Source organism: Sparus aurata, chromosome 15 (genome assembly GCF_900880675.1).
Source record: "Sparus aurata chromosome 15, fSpaAur1.1, whole genome shotgun sequence".
Lineage (NCBI taxonomy): Eukaryota > Metazoa > Chordata > Actinopteri > Spariformes > Sparidae > Sparus > Sparus aurata.
Window position 1 is genome coordinate 18,841,358 of NC_044201.1, and position 24,478 is coordinate 18,865,835.

At 40.3% G+C, this 24,478-nt stretch overlaps 1 long non-coding RNA gene across 1 annotated transcript; it reads right to left on the reverse strand.

Moving 5' to 3' along the window:
• Positions 1–1,314: 1,314 nt before the first annotated feature.
• LOC115596849 (uncharacterized) lies at positions 1,315–23,233 on the reverse strand. The gene is made up of 2 exons (XR_003986966.1): positions 23,189–23,233; positions 1,315–3,246 (listed from the first exon to the last, which is right to left on the reverse strand). It is a non-coding gene; the product is annotated as an uncharacterized LOC115596849 (long non-coding RNA).
• Positions 23,234–24,478: the final 1,245 nt, after the last annotated feature.

Sequence of the window (24,478 nt, forward strand, 5' to 3'; positions counted from 1 at the left end):
ATAATACACAACAAACAGTGTTGGACAAGTTACTTTGGAAGTGTAATAAGTTAAGTTACTCTTTATTTGTTACTTGATTGAAAGTGCTTCACTGGTAGTAGCCGCCTCATTGCCGGCAGCAGGGTTTTTTAATCAACAACTTTCACATTGCTGTGCTGCTGTATCAGATGCTTTGGTAATTTACACATTGTATTTTTTGCCGTTGAAATCATTTGCCGCTTGCGCAAGTTTGTCAACAGACTACAGACCTCTCTCTCCCATCCTCCATCGATCAGGGTTTTTATGGCTAATAGCGACCTGCCCTGACCTGCCGCATGTTCATGTACAGCCTACCTAGGACAAAAAACAAATTGCATTATGGCAATTCAGTGAGGCTGCATTACTTATTATAGTAACTGTAATTGTACTTCTGATTTTGAAATTGCAATTCCTTACACAACTCCTCAGTGGGAAAAGTGAAATATGATAGTAATATATAAGTGATACGTTACTGCGCAACACTGACAACAAATCTGGTGAAATCTTTTGTAGGAAATTGTGTTGATCAGGTGAAAGTGGAAAATGACCGCAAAAAAAACAAAACATGTATGCTGTTCGTATAGGTTTAGAGCATAATTCATGTTTATATTTGTCCGTAACCCTAGTGTATATCTGCATAAATGACCTTTCAGAAATGTACCAATCCAGAAATGTTTAATGATGCAGCTGGTTAAAAAAATAAAAACAATGATCATCACATAAAGCCTCAAAATGTCCCCACGATCACAAAGAGACATCATTAACAACAAACAAACAGCTTTAAGGCACATACTGTATCACACAAACCTACATCCATCCCGACAGCAGAGCAACAGCCAGCACATATACCTGCTAAATTAGCATCCTGGCACTCACATTTATGCGGCTTGGAACGTTCAAGCGTCAGGGTCAAAGTCGCATTAGCAAAAGGTGAGGCCAAACAAATGAGATTATAGCTGAATTAACTAATTATCATCATTTCCATTCCCTAACAGCCTGTAATATCTACGGCATAATGGTGCTTGTCAGGTTTATTGTTGTGTTTGTCTGGGAAGCCTTTGCCCTCTGGTCTCACCTGCTGAAACACATCGCCCATCCATTAGAATGCATTATGGAAATGAAATCTTTGTTGTTGTGTGTGTGTGTTTTTTTTTTTAATATAAGCCCTGATATGACAAGTTGTTGTTTTTTTTTTCCTCTGCTGGTGTTGTATTTCTATGATTTTTTATTTATTTTTTTTACACAGAGGGGAGAGAAAGAGGCGAGAAGACGGTAGTAAAGAGAAAGAGAAAAAAAGAAAGTATGCAGGTCTTTATTCAAGGTTAGATCAGGCTGGAATTTTCGAAGGAGTACCTATTAGAGACAGACCTTTCAGAGGAAAATTGGACCCGTCTACCTTTTAAGGACGACATGCTAATTCATGTCAAAAAGGCTTTTAGTCAGGAGGACAGGGCCGGAGGAAAGGCTGTTGTGTTACATTCATACAGGCTGATGTGCACTCACATCCAGGATATCGTAGGAGAAATATTGATGTCAGGATTTGCTTGAAAAAAAACAAAAAACAAAAAGTGTTTTTACATCTGAAAAGATGATCCCACCTCTTTATGTGGAGGGGAAACATTTTGTGTTTTCATGGTATTTTTTTTTATTTACACATTATTCAGTTTCTCATTCAAAAACAGTCATAGTGTCGTGTAAATGCATTTACTAATTATCACTGTTCATTGAATATCACATATCTCAAGGGCTGTCTTAATAGCACAAAACAGTGTGTAATCTCGAAAGTGCACAGCAACAAAGCTCAGAGAAATGCTCCACTGTTTAGTAGACAGGAATTTGTGACACTGAAAATACTTCCCTGACCTTGGTCTCTGACGCGTTATGTTTATTTGTTAAACCCACTGTTAACCAGGTTAGTCCCCTTCTCACAATTATCTCTTTTTTTCAACAGAGACCTGCTGAGAGAGTCACAGTTTCAAATCTGCTATATCTAATCTATTCAATCTAGTTTACATATGTTATGTGTTACATATGTAGTTTAACATTTACATTTACAACAGCTCTGATGACAAATCTTACAAAATCTTACAAACCTACAAATCTTGCTTGGAATTATATTACACATGCCTTAGCTTTTTGACCGTTTTACATGTGAAGGGACGGCTGAAAACAGATTAAAAAAAAAACCTCTGCAGAAAAGTGGATAGTAAAAATGTTAAAAGCTGAACTAATCAAACTTTGTGTGAAAGGTTTGATTCAAAGATTACATGTAAAGTGTTACTCTGAGGAATTATCACCCCACTTCACAATTTAATTCAGGACTGGCTATCAAGCAGGCTAAATATCTGGATGAGACGCTGACAGGTCGGACGGGTCGGATCAAGCCACAGCTGGTCTTCTCGTGCATCTCTTTGTATGGAGCGGCCACAATAATGCAGTTTCTATCAGATTACATTGGCATACACAGAAACTTTTCAGTATCTGTAACCAGTTGGTCCTCACCGAACTACAATACAAGCAGACAGACTTTCATTGCAGATATACTGATTTACTTTCAGCTCTCTTTGCCAAAAAAGACCGTCTCGCTGCCCGCAAACCCTATCCTTTTTCTACCTTGTTTTGATTGTTTTAATATATATTTTTTTAATTGTTTTTCCTGCAAATCAACACACAAACAGTTCAGACTGCTTGGAGCATGACATTCATGTGCCAGTATGAACCTTGCTTCTCATCAGTCATGTGGTGTGCAAAGGAGAATGAATGCAGGATTCCTGTTTACAAGACAGAGAGCTGTTAAGCGTGAAAAGCACACTGATCCGATCCTACTTTTGAAAATCTTGTGTTCTGACTGTGGCTTATGTTCCTGTATATTTCCTGTAATGTTCTGAGAGTAGCTTCAGGGTGGAAGGAAGCTTTTGAAAAGGTTCAGACTGCCTCTAGTCACTTTCACCACCAACAAAATACAGATTTTTACACGGCTGTGGCCAGACTCCAGGCTATCATTCTCCATGTATGTGCGCAATTCAAACTCAGTTGAGAAACACTGTGTCATGCTCCGCTGCTCCGGAGTCATCAGGAGTCTTGAATGCTTTTCACTCTCCAGGATTATCTGAGTGGCGATAGGAAAGGCCTATTCACATTGTGTGACCTGCAGATGGTTCTGGACCTGCCGGGGGCCCTCCACTGTGTCTGCACAATGCGAGCTATGGACCTCCTGGGATGCTGTTCCTGTAAGAGATCAGACAAAGAGTTGAAGATAGAGGGGAAAGACTCTGCCTCGGCGTGATAACCTCCTCACCCCTCTGACACTGACAGCTCACACGGAACAACTTAGCCTTCACATGCAGAAACTCATACATCCACACACAATCTCTGTTACATTTATCCTTATTTCCTTTTTTTTCCATCTCTGCATATTTCTCACACTCTCATATTGTCATCTCACTCCATTTCTGTCCTCAGCCCTCCCTCCTTCCTCTCCCCCTCTTCTTCTTTCGTAGCCAGTCGGAAAGCGAGGGGTCTTTCATTTCTCTGACATCCTTGTCCTTCAGCCTATTGATTGGCGACCGAGCCGGCGAGCCCCTGTCGGCTGCTAATAGAAAGTGAAGTTCATCAGCCTTTCCCTTCCCTGACACACACACATACACACCCACACTAACTCAGCCCTACACCGCTCAGGGACCCTCCCATCAGCAGACACCTGGTGATCTACTGTAGAAAGGCCAGCAAACTAACCTTTGCAGCACCTTCCTTACTTCCTGTCAAGCCTTGCTCTTCCTAAAAGTCTATTTATTTATTTTGGCTGGTTTTGTCCCTGATTTCTTGTCGCCTTCTCTTACATCAGGCTGTTTCTCTTTTTAAGACTTGATGGCTTGCGGCTGTTTTTCAGTTGCATTCAGGGTCAAATGCAAATGAAAATGTCCTGAAAATTAAACGCCTGGTTTTTATTTGTTAAAAGCTTATGTACCTACTGAATGGAAACTTAAACGTTGATGGCTTGGAAGAAAACAACTTAGACTCAAAGGGATAAATGGATAAACAAAGTCAATTTATTCCACACACTCTTAGTGGAGTTTAAACCGAAACCAAATTGTAATACTCGCTCAGTAAACACCGCTCTCCTAAATAGAGTGAATATGACAAACTTTAATTTGAGTTATTTCAATATTTCCAACAATAAATAGCTTCTTCCTAAATTCTTAAAATGACTTAACTCAAATAATAAATAATCAAATATGCTCTGACCGACACTTTAAAGGTGTGATCAGACTGAACACATTATACATTTTAGAGGTGGCGTTTCTTCGCGTATAGCCAATGCCAGACACGAGTGAATGTGACCGCAAGTTGCCTCTGGCCATTGCAAAATTCTATTATCTACTAAACACAGACTGAGGTGTTAAAATGTTTCAGCATACGCAACAATTGTGCATTTTCCTAAGCTTTATAAAAATCTCATTCATGAGGGAATAGAGAGGATAAAGGCAGTGTTCGGAGCAAAAATTACAGGACAAATTTGCAGAGTGAGCTAATCAGCAACAGCTTATCAGGCGCGTCATTATAGATCCCACTGCATTTCTTGCACTCCAGTACTTTATAACTCCATGCTAAATAAATCCATAAAGTTTTAAACAAGAAGACTTTCCACTGTAGCCTAGTTGGTCTGTAAAACAAACTGCAAGCAGATACAGTTTAGTGTGAGCTGTAGTTTCCCCGGTAAACACACTGACCTCTTGTGGCAGTGAAGAGGCTGCGAAGAGTGGCTCCAAAAGATGAGTTTTACAGTGGGATCCATAGTAATCCGTAGTTGCAGCAGTGGGGTGATTTTATAGACACTTGCTTTCTTGCCCCAAACAGCCAAGATATCAAACTACTAAATTGTGAACTAGCAAACAAGCCAGAAAACAAGTGCTTTTTACACAACTAGCAATCCACCCAGTAGAATGGCAAACTGTGAAAACACCACAGTCTCATTCAGTGGTCAGGTTACACATAATACATGTGGTTATACTTTCAAAATAAAGGCACCTTAAATTCTGAGTCGTAAAACCAAATCAATGCGCAGAAGGATGATTTAATGCTCGGGGATTAATTCTCTGTGGGTTGATCGACAGCAAAATTGCACACGTTACACAGTCATTAGGTCAATCGTTCATATAAATGTACAGATTAATGCAGCTAAGGATAAGGATTATGAAACAACACAAAATACAGAAAAAAAAAGTATGTCATCAGCAAATATGACACGTTGCTGTGGAAGTTGTGGTACTGAGCACAGTAAACTGAAACACAAATACATGGAGTGTTTGGTTTACAAAGAGCAAGTTGGTGTTATACCACACTGACTCATTTAAAGCTCTTCCTTCATCCCAACATCTTTCTTAAAGTTTTCCCGCTTGCCTGCAAAGCGTTGATTGATATTGTGTGACCGCCGAAAGAAAATAAAAAATAAAAAATGTACTCATCTCAGACATCGTAACCCACAAAATTTACAGTCCACATATATCACATTAGAAATGATAGTGATTGGGGATGACTCTGTCATTATGCTGAGACATGTAAGATCTACTGTATCTGGCCTGGCACATGCAGCCGGCAATGATAGGTTCAATGAGCGAAACATTCCATCCCGCATTCATTAAAGAAGTGTTATTTAGAGCTGGGGTCAAAGAGACAGAATGGTATTTTGTTTAGTGTGCCTTGTCTGTCATTTAGGGTTCATTGGATTGAACAGCAGTTGGTGTGTTATTCATCTAAAACCAACATCACAATATGCCTTTATATCAAGTTTGAGTGGAGTCGAACATTTCTTTGCATTTTTTGATGCAAACTAAAGATTTAAACAGATGTATTTTTTTGTTTACTGTTATGTTTACCAAATACATTTGAACGGTGATGAGTTTACTTGCTGTTGTGCATACTGTAGTGCCTGTATGCGATGGTGCATTCACTTAGATATTCAGCATCTGCAAACCACCAAACTGAACATCATGATTCAATACAGCACGGTCATTTGTGATTCCCACCTCTAACATAAGTTTGCTTGATACGTACAAGTTAATTTAAGTTAGACAATTGACAGAACCAATGACACTGTTGCATAGTAAAGCTGATATTCACGTAGATTCTAATTGTAATCTACATAGGCTGCAGTAACTGTAAACAAATAATTCAGGCTAATCTTTTAAAATGACTTATTCATTGTAGTCCAGATCATGAAGATCACAATCCTCTACATTTGTGGTAAAAAGTGCTCCATAAGCATATGTTCTGTATTGCAGGTTAAACTAAAATATTAGTGACTGTTTTGCATCAGGGATCTGACCCCACAGAAAGATGCTCTGTTTCTCTTTTTTGACAGGAAAATGTAGTGGGCTGAACATAAAACATTGCTAATGTGATAGCATTTAAATGCTTTTCAGGTTCTAAATGTCACTGACCAAGTACACAACTTCAAAATTGCAACAAATACATTCACATTCTCTTTTTCTCATTCATAGCCCTAGTGGCAACTTGGATCTATCTCTTGCAGGTTCAATCCACTACTACTTGGATATAGTGGCTGTGCATGCTCATGATAAAGCCTTTTTATTTGTTTTTTGTTTTTAAACAAAACTAAAAATCTCTTTATATCTATTGAGCACTTTTCATTTTCTGTATACTTAGAGTTTAGAACAGCACATTTTCAGCTAAATTCAACCCCCTTTTCATGAACTGGACTGAATGACATGGATTCCACTGAACCACTCTTGCATCAGCCAGTGATACATGGCCATTTATTCATAAGAAAATGGCACAAATTATTACTTAAATTCACACAAAAAAGTCCTAGAAAACCCTCAGGCTCTAAAGAGTGCCAATTTACCATCACATCTATTTTAATGAGCTCTCCTTGGCTTGCTGTGCTCCGACGACACCCACTGTGGCTTTGCTTACATTCTACAAGCAATCCTGGCATTATCAGATGGCGTTTTTCACCTCCCTCCTCTCCCTTCTTTTCCAGTGTGGGAAGTTTTCTACACTTTTAAAGGGGCAAAACCTTGGCTGCTTCCAACTCAAACTCAAACTTTGCTAGCTGAAGGCCGTAGCCAAAACCCATCTTGAGGTGAAGGGACATGCTCACTCATTTTCTTCCTTTTCAGCCTCTCTGTCAGGTCTTAAGCCAAGACCAATGGCTCCTATTAGTGAGTGTGGCAGGCCAGCTGACAGGCTAGTCAATATCCATGAGAAGGCCACTTCATTAATGATCCCTACTTGCTCAGAGAGATGGAGGGGCCAGAGAAAGTGGCCTCTGACAGGCCACTGAGAAACGTGAGGTGCTTGGACTTTATTTTTAGACAGACACAACAGAATTGTCTGACAGTTAAAGGCAAGGTTCAGAGAAAATGGATTTTAGGATTACAGTTAGAGCAAGGGTAGGTGCGATCGACGACAACACCATGTTTGAACAAACAAAGGGGAGATTCTTATTATTTCTTATGTAAATAGTAAAAAGCCAATCTTTTCATGTTAAAACCACAAGATCAACAAGCCACAAAATGTAAAACCTGCTGCAGAGTTCATGCATCCGTGCTTTTACATTTCTGGTATGCTCGTAAAAGTATATCCAAACTGAACAGACCTAAGGATAATAGAGTCATGCGTGAAACCTAAAACCTAAAGATTAATTAGCATTTCATTGGACAAAGTCATTTCAAGTTTTTTTCTACGACATAAAATATGTCAGAATTTACCCCACTTGTGAATGTTGAAGCTTTTATGTGTTTTAAAACAGATGGTTGCCAACAAGTGGCTAAATAAGATGACAGAGGTTGTCAGGGCCGTTAACCATAATTATGCCAAATACAATGTCTCATCTACTCAATGGTCTGCTTTTACAGAAGGAATATCCTGTCTACAAATTTACAACTTGTTGACTGATTATAGTATATGTGGTTGCAGCCGGGATGACATTTTCCCAGCAACTTAAGTGGTGACCAGTGTTACCAATAAGGCTGGGCTTTAACAAGTAAAAGACATTCGCTGGAGCACTGTGTTAAATTACTGTTAATGCAAGCTGTAGTTTCACATGTAAAGCGCTTAACTCGCGAAATACATGTTGACATTTCATATGAAGTAGGCTGGTGCAATGTGTGATGTGGGTTCGGCACTTACCGATATTACTCTTCAGAATTACAAGAAAAATGTGACTATTGCCACTCTGTGCTGCGACCCTGTTGCTGGCACTGCTGCTATGCGTAAAATTTATTGGAAAGTATTGTAGTACGTGTACGCCCGTACACTGTGCAACATGACTACTGTGGCATGCATATAGTATAGTGGAGTAGGAAGCTTATTGGTGGTACTCTGATGTTGAGGACACATTGCCGAGGCGTAGTTTGTCTGTAGCCCAACGTTAGCTTTTTATTTCTGGTGATTCTATCTTACTTGTGTTCAAGGAACCACATCAATGCTAACTTCCAGGGTGGCCTACGAAAAGACACCATCCCTGCAGCACTCTGTCAGACACAATCCAGAATGTGGTGGGTGAAAATCAGCTGCTCTTGTGTGACGCATAAGGTTAACAGTAATACAGCCGTTGTCTGTATGGCTAAGAAATAAAAAAAAAGCTATAATGATACTGAACAGGAAAACTTACTGTAAGTATATTTTTAGAATTGATTAGACAGCAAATGTTGAAAGCTAAGTTAGATTCTTGTTTGCTCATGAGTCATGTAAAATAAAAAAAAAAAACAGATACAAATCTGTTCAACTTTATGCAATCCCGAGCTCTATCCTCCCAGTCGGCAGTGCTGAGCCAGGAGAGGATTGTCGGAGAATGACAGAGAATTACAGCGGTTTGGTAGCTTGTGGGATTTCAGCAGCGATATGGTTTCCTCGAAGCTATAATACTGTGCGCCGCACTCACTGGCAGCACATCCTGTATTAAAAGAGAAACTGATAAACCATTTCTGTGGATCACAAGTCGTTTAGATAAGTTTCTCTTTACAGGCCCCCGTGAACACACATCCTTTTTCTCACACACACACCAAAACACAACTCCGATACACACCCACCTGCCTTTAGCCCTTGTTTTCCGTCATGTTGCGGCGCTCGTCAGCAGGTGTGTGTTCCAGGGTGGAATGATGTTTCTGCCCTGGCCGACATGGGAGAGCTATCTGTGTAATAGAATTATCTGGAGAGGCCACTCAAAATTAACATAATATGGACTCAAAATGTAAATTGTCTTTCTGTGAAATGTAATGTGCATGCGAATATGCTCTCTTGCTCCTCTCTGTCTTATCATCCCCCCTTCTGTCCCTCTCTCCCTCCCTCACACGCACTGTTTCGGGGAAACAGATAAAAATCCTCTGTGTTGATGTGGGCACACACACCTTCACACATTTTGGGTGCAAATACTTGAGAGGTGTGTGTTCCGCTGACACGTGCGAAGCTAAATGCCAACGTACCATTTAAGAGAGAAAGGGCAGCGGCACATCCAACCTTTGTAGTGTGTCATTCAGCGGTGTTCACAGCCGTTCACATATAAAAATGAGGTCTCCTCTGTCCCGGGGAGCAGCGGATACCTTTCACCCCGTCTGCCGAAGGAGGGGAGGGGATGTTAACAACCGCTCAGACTGTCGAACGGAGAGACAAACAAGATTTTTATTTTTTTTTGTCTTTCAGTTTGCCTTGAATCTAATTTAATCATGTATATATGTTAGAAAATGAATTTTTATTATTTCCCATGGACATTTCTTTTTCAATATTAATTCCAGCTGCAATCCCCTTCCCTCAAATCATGTTCTTGTTTCCTGCTTCCTTCTCTCCTCCCTTATTCCCTTCCTGTCACGCTGTGATGATGAGCACTTTCAGAGTGTTGGGCTATTGCATTTAGCCATTCAGAGAGTTTGATAAAGCTACAATCTTCGCCTTGGAATTACACGGCGAAGGGAAAAGGCCACCTCTTTGTCAGTAAATGCCTCTCCCATTCATTCACATGACAGCAAAGTAGTATGTCTTTTCCCACGGTAAAATGCCAGATTTGAAAGCCCTCTGTTCGATTAATGTTTAGAGTAAGGTTGCATGCCATCTTTAATCCAGGAAATATCTCACAGTCAAATAAGAGGGTCTCTAATTTGGTGGACTGGGAGGCATTCTGGCAGCAAATTTGACTCAGGAATATTTCCACTCTCAACAAAAGTGTTTTGCCTATAATGTATAGATTCATCTGGAATTATCTTGAATATGGATGTGGACGAGTGAGCATTCAGGGTTTTTTTTGGTTTTTTTGTGGTGTTTAAAAGGTTAATGTAGCTATTTTGCAAATGAAAAAAAGAAAACTCAAAAAGTTGTAACCAGGAATTATTGTACTTTTCCCCTCACAAAGATGATGGTCAGTCTGTTATTCATTTATGAATAATTATGATGTTTTCTTCAAAGCAGGACTACAACTTTTAAAGAAAAAAAAACAAACGTTTTATATTAGGGAATCACTGAGTTCATGTGCAATAAGACACACCGAGACTCAATTTGTGCAATTGCTGCCATAGCCTTTCTTGGTCTACCATCAATACTCCAAGTAGGCTTATGTTAGCTAGTGGTGGCAAACCTCGAATAGATGTCTCAGTGTAACTAATATTATTACCCCAGTAGCACACATACTGTATCGCTTGCAATTGGTGAAAATAAAATATTCCCTTTTTTTTTGCTGGGAATGCCCAGAATCCCCTCAAGGACCCCCAAGGGTCCCCGGTCCCCACTTTAAGAACCACAGATTTAGGGTAAATGGTCTACATATATGGACTGGAAGGCAAGCAGTGGGGTTAGCTATCTTTGAATAATGCGCACACGCACCAATATCAGAATAATGGATGGTTGTCCCAGTCTTCCCAGTCTGCCGAGATTGTGTGAATGCAGTATTCCAAGCAACTGGCTCAAGATATTTAGATAAAAACTTGACTGGGCACAACATTTCTCAGTAATATTAAGGCTGACTTTAATGTTTCCATTATACACGTCAGTTTATATTTGTACTGTAAGTATTTTTTTTCTATTGCAAAAGTCATAATCACAATCATGATTGGCACTGACAGTGCAACTAATCATCATTCTTATTGCTGATATCCTTGGTGTGGTTTTGAAATGACATTTCACTTTTATTGCTTCCCCCCGTGCCATTAAGTGACAGTGGGGTTCACTGGTTTGTAATGAAGTATATCAGATACACTAATTAAAAGATCAGGGAACCCCAAGTGCTGCCACTTTTATATATATAAAAAAGCTTTATTTGATTTACAATGGAAAATTAATTACTATCTTATTAGATTACATCATATCGCATCAACTCGTGCCGCATCACATCGCACCACATCGAATCACACCGGATACCCTATTAAAAATGCATCCTCCCTGAACTGTCATAGCCCACATATTTAGATGTGTATCAAATCGTCTTATAAGGGAAACATTGGGCACCCCTAGAAAATATATCAGATTTTGGTCATGGAGAAAACTATACTGGCAATAGAAAACTATTGGCGTGTGGTTTGAATTTAGTCGGTGTCAATTCATAGCTTCTATTTCAGCTTCAAAGTATATCTGTCCTTGAAACCCTTTCATGTTTTTATGCATTCACAGTTTTGACCTGACTTTTTTTTTTAGTTTATACTATACTAAGTCAAATGTCATTCGAATCTTTCAAAATTTCCGTCTAAACAAAGCAAACTAAAAACACTCTAACCCAGCCTGAGGTAAACAGATAGCTCTTTGAAATAGTTTTATTGATGAGTGGAATAACTCAATAGTAACATTACCTTTACCGACACAATGACTTTTAAAAGTGAATTCAGCCCGAGCTCTTTGTCAAGTGTGACTACGACTGTGATGAAGGTCAAGGGTTGTTTTTCTCCATTAAGATGAGCGTGCATAAGCCAGCTACACCCCCCCATGCAAACATCTACATCTCTATTTATTTTCCTCTTGCAGAGACCGTCAAAGACCTTGTAGTTGCACTACATACATTGTTGCTGCCTTAAAAAAAGGAGCGTTTCCGTCGTTCACCCATGAATAGTTGTTGCTGGTGAACTACACAAGCTTCCAGCAAACAAACTGAAGGTGGCTTTTCTTGGCTGTTAGAAAGAGGGAAGCTGTGTTCTAGTCAGAATGTGGCGATATTATTGTTTGTATAGGTGCCACAATACAAGACTGAATGCAAAGAAGAAAAATTTATTCCATCACTACAACTTTCTCAATAGAATACACTCAACGACTGAACTTGCATTCTATCCCAGTGTGCGTCAGTGTTAAATACCTTGGATGCAAGCACCACTCCACTGAAAAGTAATGGGTTTGCACCTTAAGTTGTCCATGTTAGATAATGGTTTGAGGGGCTGGAGGGAGACATCTATTAGTTCAAAGAGAAATCTCTGTAATTCACTGAAATAACACTTTGTCAAAGGCTTCACTGCAGATCCGGGCAGCTATAGGTTGCTATGCAAGGTAGAATTATGAGTGATCACTCTTGAAGAAGATTCAAAAGTCTTATTCAAAAGAATAAGAATATGTTATGAAGGAAAACACAGAGAATGGGCATAATAGCGCTGAAGCTAAAAGTGCTCTAAAGCTAATGAAACGGAAAATTGAAAAAGAAAGCAAAAAATTAGAACGATGCGACAAAGGAGAAATTAGCTCACTTACTATGTTGTAAACACATTTAGAGAAAATACATTAACCTGAACATGAGGTCAAAATACTCACCAATAAATGAGAATATTTTACACATGGAGACATAATGCATAATCCGTAGCCTTTTCAAGTCGTATTGCGCTGCTGCTGGCTGCAGCTATCTGTTCAAGTAAAGGCTTAATATTATTGAGAGTAGATGTCCATTACGTCATTCTTCAGACATGATAGAGTGGTTTCAGGAACAAAAATGTTTAATAGAGAATTGTGTCGCAGCTAGCAACATTTCATTGACAGTAGACATAACAAAGGCTACTTCATTGTCGTCAGTGAAAAAAAGTCTTCAGACTCCCTTAAAAAATTGCTTAATTTTGTGGGCTGTTGAGTCCGAAGAAACTTTATGGATGTTGTGAAATGCTATTCGGGACCTTCTTGTTACAAACGTTATACTTTCTGCCTTTGTGTAAAAAAACGCTGTGTCTGTTTGTCCCAGTGTTGGGTGCACTTATCTGCATGAAGTGCAATCCGATCACAAGTGGTAACTCTGGTCAAGTCAAGACACATTCTAATGTCGGGTGTGACCTGGTGGACTCAGAGCCGTCCACTTCTGAATCGGCTCAGTCAGGACGAATGTAAGTGTAACTAGGAGGGATATCCGTAAAGACGTATTTCAATTGCCTTACATTGACAATAAAGCAATCTTCTAATCTTCCTCTATTGTGACTGGTTCCAGAGCTCCTGTCAGCCCAGACTCAGCACACTGCTGCGACTGAAGTGTTTTTTTTAATGTATTCTTGTGTCTCATTTTCCACCAATTATGTCCTGGACACACATCTGAGCACGGTTAGAAAGACATACAGAAAAACACAAACACTCATTTGTTTTTGTTGGGCTGAAGAGAATTATAAACACCTTCTAGTTGTTGTGCTTTAAGGATCTCACTGACTGCACAATTTGTCAAAGGATTTCTGAGGAGTAACTGGGAATAGCTCCAACAATTCATGCATTAATGATTTTTTGTTTTTAAGTTTACACTAAAACCTCAACAGATGAGCATAAACTGGCATTCCTAAACCACTTAAAATGTTAAAGTCATTATTTGCATTTTCGAGTGTTTTTGGAGACCTTGTCATGTCAGGCTGCACAATCCGTGGCTTCTCCCTGGCATTGACAGCCAATCAATATCATTGATCGGCAGAAGTAGGATGACTTCTGGAGTCCATTCACAAACATTCTTGGTTTTGATTTGGAAGGCTACTGTCCATACTTGATGAGGTTTTGGCATCACAAGGCCATATAGTTATAATTTCCTTATTCAAAATTAAATATTAAATAGTAATTAGCCACAGGACTCAATTTCCTTTTATCATTTATATTTTCAAGATGCTTAAAATAAAAATGCCTTAAACATAACTGCCAGTTAATGTTGTTTGGATGTTGTTCTTGATCGCAGCCAGGTCGAGACTTGCAATGGCAGAAATAGCACACGTACAACTAATAACATTAATGACGGCTCTTTTCTATACAGGTGTCACTACTTTTAAATTGTCTGCGATACACTGACCCATCTGATATCACTGCAATCTTCCTACAACATCATAAATTACGCCGCTTCGGAACCATCACTGAAACTGGTCTGGTTTTGTTATATCACAACTTGGCGAAATGGGAAAGAAGACAGGCAAAATATGCATGTGAGAGAATTAATCCTTTAAAACACTTGTTTGATGTTTTGAAAGCTTGTACTTTAACCCAAAGCATGCTTTCCTAACCAAGTATATTTCTTGCTTCGAACAAGTCTTTTAGTCCCGTTAAACCTAACCAAACAGTGACTAAAAACTGAAAAGAAACAACAAAATAAGTGAGCTTAGTGTAAAGATAATAAGTGAACAGAACAATACTGTGTTATAAACAGAACATTAACTCAAGTTTCTTCGATGAGAGCGCCATACTTAACGCACTGAGTCAAAACAGCTTGCTTCGGGTGAGGTTTTTGTCACTTACAAAAGTACATTGAAATGATGATCCCGGAGCAACACTGATTATGATGTTGAAGGAACAACAGTAGTCCAAGTCTCAAAGCTATGACATCACGATTGGTCGGTTGAATTGATGGTCCTGGTACAACAGAAATGATCATGTTCTAGGAACTAATACGGCCGAATATCACAAATCAGAAAATGTACAGATTCACAATCCCTACAGCAAACAACACCTTCTATCCGTAGACACTTGATTTGGTTAAGTAAAATGTAAGAGATACACAAATGATCAACATCATAAAATTACAGTATGGACAGTCGGTATGACAAAAGTATAGACAGATTGAAAACATATGGGAATAATGATTCTGGAGGATGCTGAGCAACTTCAGGCGCTGTCAAACAGACCTGAGTCAGCTGATCTCCATCTCACCATGGAAACTTGGGAGTTAGTAGACAGACTCATGAGAACAAAGCTCACGAAAGACAAAGGAACAAGCTCACACAGAAGGAGAGAGAGACAAGAAGAGGGTACAGCTGTCATGGAGGACAAAGACCTGGATCCAAACAACTGGAGTCAGACTCTGACAGCCAGGGGACAGAGAGAGGGAGGACCCAGGACAGTTCATGGTCCAGTACAGAGAATATAATAGATAGATAGATAGATAGATAGATAGATAGATAGATAGATAGATAGATAGATAGGTTTATAGTATTCTTGTCAGCAGGACAAAACGGACAATTGGTACTTCATATTCCGAGACTGAGATAGAAGTGGACAAATCGGAAAAAATAATCTAATTAAGAACGTGAAGGCGAAAGACAACAACATGTTTTAATAATCAGGTACAGATGTGGAGTGGGACCTCTGCATCAGCTACACCTAATTTTGAGTGATTTATTTAATGAGTCATTATTATAAAACTAGAGGGTGTGATCAAATGTTAAACACGGATTCTTGGCTGTCAGTGTAAATTGCATTACGTTTCAAAACGTGCATTACCTTGCATGTATCTTGTGTTCTGTTTCTCTTCTTTGGTTAATGTAGTGCTTTTCTGTCACTGTGCGAATGGCTTAATCATAACCTCCCAGGGAAACGCAGATGAAAACAAGCTTAAAGCTTCTGTCTGATATCGCCCCGTGATCCCTTAAGAAATTAAACAGTTAATCCATGCCGATGAGTCAACGAGCAGAACACCTAAAAGGAATGCAGCCATTATTGAAGCAACCCTGTGGAGCTTCCATGTTAAAACACAAAAGTTTGTTTACATTTAGTGATTCTCAGCATAACAACCGTGTTTATCCTCGAGGTCTAACAAACGTATGGCACGCGTTCTCTTTTTCTTATTAAACATTCGTGAGGCTGATTTTGTGAATATTTTTAAGTTGTGCATTTTTTTTTTCCACCCATGTTTGTGTGCTTGCTCATCTGTTTACTGCCATCGTTGGCACGTTGCCTCTCATCCTCGCACTTGTTATTTCAGCTGTCTATCAGCAGGACAGCCTGAAAGCAGCATTCATAAAAAGGTTGCATTTCGAGCGGTCCGAATAATGTACCAAACTTTAATGTTTTGGGAGGACCTCAGGAACAGGATTGAGGTGACAACAGGCTCCGTGGTTAACGTACCAAATAATTTAATGGCGAAGGAAACCCCGGCGACAGTCTTTTTACCTTTAACAGCAGTGATGTAAAAATGTCTACTCCTCAGATCCAGTTTGACAGCCTAAAGGTTGAACTCTGCAGCCGTCCACTGTGAAAACTAAAGGTTCTCATCCATTTAACAGACACATCATGTTGAGCTAATAAATCGTCGTGTCGGGGTATCTGTGTAATCCGTCAGATGCATATAGAATATGAAATATGCACCAAATAAGTGAAACAAGCTTTTCATCTGCTGGCAGCATGGTGGTGGTGTCAGGGATGTTGGCTGCGATCCAGGGCCACGGCAGGCATCTCAGGTCCACAGACGGCCTCCCAGAAGAGGACCAATAAATCACCGGCTCTAACCTTTGCTGGCATCAGGGACCTTAGTTCCTCCAAATGCTAGAGACGAGAGCGAGATTGAGACTTTGAGAAGGAGTGATGAACTGCAGATGGCTAGACTCCACACACACACACACACGCACACACACACACACACACACACACACACACACACACACACACACACACACACACACACCTGGGTCACTCACTTCTTCATCTAGCTATCTATCTCTTTTTGTCTTGTGTTGTGGATTAGCTTTGAGATTACTATATATATACTGTATGTATAGTGTGGTCCAAACTTCTTAGAGCGTTCATCGAGATATTTCCATTTGAGTTTGTGTTTTGCAAGCGTAATTACATTTTTTCATTACAATTAATACCAGACTGGTAAATATCAGGTCTAGGGGAGCCAGGGCATGGCATGCTGTGACTCACAGCAGAAAGGCCAGCAGCACAGTTTCAATCAAGGCTCAGGGTAGCAGTTTATTGGCTTCAGATGTGAGCGGTGCCCAAAACAACAAACATGAAATTATGCCGAGCAGCCCTGAATTTCCCTTGCAAAGGAGAACAAAAATGTAAATAAATGACGATTAAGTAACCAAATGTTCTAACCAATAAACAACAGACAATAAAAAGGGTTACTACTGACTTTTATTTATCTCACACCAGTCTCTCACACTGAGACTAACATGTTCCTTATATCTTGGAGTTGGGAGAGGAGGGACGAGAAGGGCCATCAGATGGGTTTTAAGAAAGCTGTTGTCATGCCCTGGTCCAATCCAGTGGGAGAAATCCCCTCAATATGACCAATCAGGAGGCTTGATCTGTTTCCAAGCAATTTCGCATGTCCCCCTTTTGCTTTAATGGCAGCATGTGTTTGAGCTGGCATGAACTCCCGGAACCTGAGGACTCAAGCTATCCCAGCATGATTTGTCAGTGTTTCACAAAGCTTTCTTAGCCCTAACGTGCCCCTGTAAGTGTTCAATGAGTTTGAGGCCTGGTGGCAGAAAGTCCATGACAGTTAGGTGGTCTTCTTTGGCTAAGTAGTTTTGTCAAAGTTTTTGAGGTGTGCTGGGGCTCTGCTGGGGTATGAATCCTCCTCCACAAAGATGCAAACCAGAGGGTGCAGCCTGTCTATAGTGGTACCTCCTCTCACTCGGGTCGGAGTCAGTTCTTTATTAAGCAAATTCTGTATCTGCAAGGAAGTTTCTTTTCTACCTCTCAGAGAAAAGAGCTTGATGTATTTCTGATGGTGTGGTCACTTTGGGGTTGGCCTGATCATGCGTTAGATACTCAACCAATTTCTCTAAAGCGTTTAGAAGTTCCTTGCACTGCCCCCTTAGAAACCTTGTGTCGAGCCATAATTTTATGCTGAGAAAGCACCTCTTTGCTGAGAATAAGAATTTGACCTCTGACGCCTTAACTTACTTTTCAAATTCTCAGACTTTGTGATCATTTCCAGGTCTAGTAATGCATGCCAATGTCATCTACATATAGTTAACAAAAAGGCTAAGTACTGTTTTTAAGTAACCATTTTTGTACGGGACATATTTTCCATCATATGTTACCATACTTTTGTATGAATAGTAACCTCCATTAGATTCCCATCTATTTGCTTTATTCTTGTTTCATTCTCGTAACATTTTTGAACCTGCAAGCATTAGTCAAACTTCTCATCACAGCTTTTTTACTCACAGTGTACACACCTCTCTGGGATCTACAAAGAAAGCTGTGCAAAGATTTCTCATAAACAATTGTTTTGGGTTCAAAGCCTTATTGGGAAAAGCAGTTTTGATCTTTGTATAGCCGGAGGTTTCTCTTTGAGCACACTGTTTTTCACATATAACAACAATTGTAGAGGATCAAAATGTGTTCAGAGGGTCCATCCATTCATCTATTTGATCATTCTTGCAGCTTGAGGGCTCGCTGTGTGCCCAAAATTGATCGCCAATGGATGCAATCGTACGTACAGGCATGTAATGTGGACCACTTTGACCGACTGAATATCCTCTGAAGTATGAAACATATTTGTTTTTACAGTACGGCTCTCTGTCTTACCCCCACTGCCCAGCTGCCTCCATCTTCCCCCCTCTCTGGTGGTGGTGGAAGCTTTCCATATGGGAGCCGTGGTGACATGGTGGATGCATACTGTCAAGCGGCCGTGTCGTGCCCAGCATGGAGCCTGGTTGGATCGAGATGGAAGGTGGGCCAGTCAGCCACGCCACACGGCTGGTGGCAATATTAACCCCTGTGTGCCTGTGTGCGTGAGTAGGGGGTAGAGTGGTTGTAGCTCTGGTGTTCCTACATACGTTAGCTGTCTAAACACTCCCTCCCATCCTCCAGCACACACACATCAGACCCCCTGCGGAGCAGCAGTGTGTAGATATTCATTCTGCCAGTAAAGGGGGTGGGCGGGACAACAAAGGGCCCAGAGAATCAGGAAAGGCTGGAGAACAGAAAATGGACTGGCAGGAAAATAGAGGCCGTTTAAATACACTCTATATGGCCGCTTTCCATATCCCATCCAAAAAACAAGCATGTCAATATTATTCATAGTCGTACTTGAGCTGTCATCTTTTACCTATCCCTATATAGGTCCTTCACTACTGTGCATGGGTATTGTGGCTGAAAACTACATAAAGAAAGAAGCGGAAAAAAAAACAAGATATTGCTGAGCTCATTATTTGAAAAGGTTGAACCCCTCTAGCCTCCTTCTTACCTGCTGCGATGATCAGGCTAATGGTGAATGATTAATCACAGACTGTGACTTTAAATGCAGGAAATGTTAATATAAGCACTACTTGGTGTTTGAAACATAAGCAAATGCAGAGCAAACAATGTCTTTGGAATGGAATCGGGGAACAAGCAATAAAGAGTTACACAGCCTTAATGAATCTGTTTTGTCAGCGCTTTATCAATCCATCCTTATTCTCATAGATGTGTGAAATGTCATCACTCACAGCCCAACAACATTCCACACTTGTTACTTGTTGCCGTGTGTTCACAGTGGCCCACTGACCTGCCATAAGGACAGTCGGACAGACCACTTGAAGAAAGCTAGGCCTTCAGCTTGACTATGTTTGTATTAGGGCTGGGCGATATGGACTAATAGTCATATCCCGATATATTTAGGCTGAATATCGATATACGATATATATCCCGATATTTTTATGCAAAGTGAGAGCAAATGTTCAGTAAAAATCAAAGCCAAATATGACATGTGGGTGGGAATTTCGTTAAGTCCATTTGGCCTTCACTTTTTTTTTGTCAGGGGCACCAAGGCCACATGACAGGGCACAAAGACCACTGAGTAAAATGTGTTGATTTACTTTCAGACTGATACCATAACATCCCAATTTATAATAAGACATGGATTATGTATTAAAACATTTTTTAAATACCAATATCAAGTTAATGTTACATTACAAAACAGTTTTTGTTAAGTAGGGTTAGGGTGAGGTGAGTTTTGTGACACTACACTGAATATTAGTGTTACTGAATATTTCTCCCAAATAGAAATTCCCCAAAATTATGGCAAAGCACATTTTTTCAAAACAAAAAAATTATAGAATAACCAGCAGGAGACCACTGATGTGTGGGGTGATTTTGGCGACACTACACTCTGAATAATAGTGAAGTTACTGAATATTTTTTGTAGTTTCTCTTTTCAGTGTTGCACTTTGTAGACGGTCCCTGCGCCCTCGTCTCACAGCTGGCTGACCATACAGACCAGAGTTAATGTCCAGACGCTCGTTTAGATGAAAATACGGTTGTAGCTCGTTGTCTTCCTCACCACGGTAGTAAAGAGCCGTCAGTTGTGTTTTAACAAGGTTTCACTTATGAGTTATTGAAATATATTTCCAACTTTACCGGACTAAATCCTACCGCATAAGTCAGTTACGTATCATGTCAAAACCGGCTGCGCTCGCTCGCTGTGCTGTAAGTTTTGTTCTTCTGTTTTGAGACGCTGCTGCTGTGTGAGAGGCTTTCACGTGAGATCATCGTGATGATGAGACTCCACCTGCGCTAACCGCAAAAACTCACTGAAGTTACTGTGAGTGACTACTGTGCATTCAGGTGGCTGTAATTCAAGACAAGCTCGCTACGCTGACCGGTGGCCGTGCGATGATTTTTTTTCACGTGGCATCAAGGCCAAAGTGCGGGGCAACAGCGGCCACCGAAGTGTTTGTTGAAGAGTACCGGAGTGTCTGTTCCAGCCCCTCTCCTCTCTGTGCATGAAGGAGCAAGGATCACAGCGTAAATTTGAACTATATCGATGTATGCGATATGGTCTAATTCCATATCACATTTAAAAAATATATCGATATAAGTTTTATATCGATATATCGCCCAGCCCTAGTTCGTATGTCTATCTGTGGTCACTGTCTCTACTTTAGTGTGTCACACCAGCACTTCAAGCATCAACAGAGAAGAGCAGGTAGCCAACAACTGTAATGTGAGCATCACGCAGTGTACCCTTGTAATGCATTTGTTTTAGGGTCATTATAAGTCACCCAGGGAACCTAACATACCAGTACGTGAGAAAAAGTCCATTTGTGCCAGAGTATAAAATGTAAAATTGAAAGTAAAGTGAACTGGTGAGTACCAGCCTGTTTCAAGCACTGTTTTAGGAATTGTGTTATCCCAGCATCTATTTTACATAAGCTAGTGGCACTGCTGGTAAACTATCAAACCCACAAGTTTAAATTATAGTTGTTATCATGTCAGTATTTTTTTTTTTGTTTGTTTTAGTGAAGTAAAAAACTTTTTTAGATTAAATCTATTCACCATTTAAGAGGTACTATGCAATTAAAATACACTCTGACATTTTTGGAGCTGAGGGGCCCACTAGTGTTGTAGACACCACTAACTGGCAGGTCAGCTCCTGAGATGACCAGCAGGGGAGCATCCATGTCTCCCCCTGTGAGAACTCTCATTTAACAACAGGATTTACTGGTGGCACTTATCTTACAAGTCGTGCCACACCTTTGATCAAAGTGGAAAGTAAAGCAAAATCTGAAAGCTAATACAAGCCACCATGTGATGAGGGATGAGGTCAGAGCCTTAAAATCAGTTATCAATGCTGTATATACTGTATTTGACTTTTACAAAATGATCTTGTCCATGTGAGTTTGCTGACTGATATAAAAAAATTAAACAAGGAGCACAACCTAAGCATAACAGAGCTGTTGTTGTCAGCAATAATGCTGTTGTCCCACTCGCAATTTGAGAGGACATGAGCGTAATCAAGTGACTGTTTATGCTTGATCGTCTGACAACAGAAACAAAACACAAACAGTTAATAGGGAGCAGTTATTAACATTGACCTTCTGTGCATTTAAAAAAAAAAAAAAACAATATAGGTGCTGATGGAGCGCAGAGACGCGCTGAGCGGAAGTTTTAAAAGTTTTGTTTGCCAGACAAAAGTAGAATAAAAAGATTGGGCGTTTTGTTGTTCAAAGCTCTTTACCTGGAAACATTAAGCACTAAACAACATTTCCTGATTTAGTTCTAGCTGTTGCAAATGAGCTAAGAAGCTTTACAGCATTCTCTCACAATAAATACAACTAGTACTGTAGACGTGCTGTACTGTAACATGTTTTCCAGAGAGTCATCAGATGTCAGCAGTGAGATTTGACAAATCAGTGATGAAAACTGACAAGTTTGAGTGCTACTGCCAGAATGTTTTAGTAGCACTGGAGTTCTGTGGTCACTTCCCAGAGTTTCTGGCGGGGTATGACTGACAGTTTATCAGAGGAGCAGAGCCGCACCGCACGGGATCCCTGCCCCTAGAACAATTGTCCAATTACTGCAGAGACCAAGCTCTGAAACGTGAAGAACAACACAGGAGAATAAAGAAAAACTACGAAGACACGCACGAGTCGTGCTCAAGCATTGATTTTAGACATGAATCCCATTCTTTGCATTCCTCGTTGCAGTTTTTTTTGTCATATTTTGGAGTGATATAGTCATTTTGTGTTGCAGTTTTGTTGGCTTCTTATTCTAAAAAAAAGCACTATTAACTAATGATCATTATCATTATTATCCATGTCTGCCGCGTGTGTCGCATATTCATTCATAATCTCAAGTTCAAGACATTGTGCCCTATTAAAAAAAAAGCTCATGTCTTGCTGGTAATTACCCCTGGCAGAGTGACGTGAATGGTTTCTCCCAGATGACAGCTTGTATTTACAGGAAATTTGATATGACGTGAACACGGCATCACATTTGGCAGAAGTGTCTATCCGCCGTTCATTAGCTCTAAGCTCCATTCCTAATCAATGCATAGATGTAGGTTGTGATGGCTGAATAAATAGGGTGAAACCCACTACCAGCTATTTCGGAATCAGGTCCAAGCTTCATTTAGGTTATTATAAACCTGGATTTCCTTCTACTTACTCCGTGTGTCATTTTTTTTTTTAGAATTTGCTCGTTGCCTAGTCCAACTTTATCCTTTCTTTATTTCCACACTGTATCATGCACCAGAAAAGTAAGTAAGAAAAAAACTTGTGTTAACTATACTTTAAGAACTGACCTTTCCTTCTCATCCGGCACAGGGCAGATCTGTCAAGATGGCAATCTGAAGAAAAAAAAGAGTGAGAGAGAGAGAGAGAGAGAGAGAGAGAGAGAGAGCAATCAGAAGATGCTGTTAATGCCACATGGAGGATTTGGAGCGGTGACTCATGAGTGCCTCCCCAACGACGATATCAACCAGCTGTCGCCATGGCGCTGACCTTTATCGTGGCCCAGGGTGACCGTCACTTTAGCGTCAACGTAAACTTGACCCCTGACATTTCCACGGCTCAGTGCCACTGCGGGCTTTGCCGTGGGAGGTGGAGGGGGGTGGCGATCAAAAGCAATGGATGTGACATGATGTGTGTGTGTGCGTGTGCGTGTGTGGAGAAGTTTCAAGCTACCGAGACTACCACAGAACTGGTTCCTGACAGAATCAATATTGGGACTGTGATGATGATAATAATGATCATGATGACTTCTCATGGTAATTATGTACATACGTCCCGCATGTACAAACTCAATTAATAGTTCTAATATTGGTGAAGATGGTTTTAGATGATGATGATTGGCAGCATTTTGTCTACGTGGTTAATGAGCGAAATTCTGCTGATGTTGACACTAATTGTAAAGACAATCGTAAGGACGGCAGTTTATTAGATGATTAAAACTACATCAGAGTGGTGGTGTTGACTGTGTTAATGATGATGATGATGACGATGATGATGAAGACGCCCATGATGATTACGAGTGATTCGGATGATCATGACAACCACTTCAAAGCCTCCAATGATCATGATCATGATGGTTATGAAAATGAAAATTCCTTCAATGATAAGGGGTGGTAGTGATGACGACGATGATGATGATGATGATGATGACGATGACGATGACGATTATAATGACAATGATGATGGGTTCAAATTACTCCAATGCAAAAATGAAATCTATAAACAACGATGATAATTATGATTCTGATAATAGTTATAATGAATGATAAATGTAACTGTGAGGACAACCATGTCCTGACCCCTCCTCCGATGAAGAACTGAAGGGCGGAGGTGAGACGGTGGGGGAAGGCACCGAGACGACCACACAGGTGAGGGAGAAGCGCGCAAGTAAAGTCAGAGAGGACAGCCAGAGAAAGAACACGAGGTAAGACAGTCAGAAGGAGAGAAAATGGAAGCGATAGCGGGCCCAGGGACGGAGATAAAAGCTGTATTACATGAAATTAATGGTGGTCTTCACAAGCAGTACATGAATCACAGTCTTCCCCTACAGTGAGAGAGACGGAGAGAGTGAGACGGGAGCA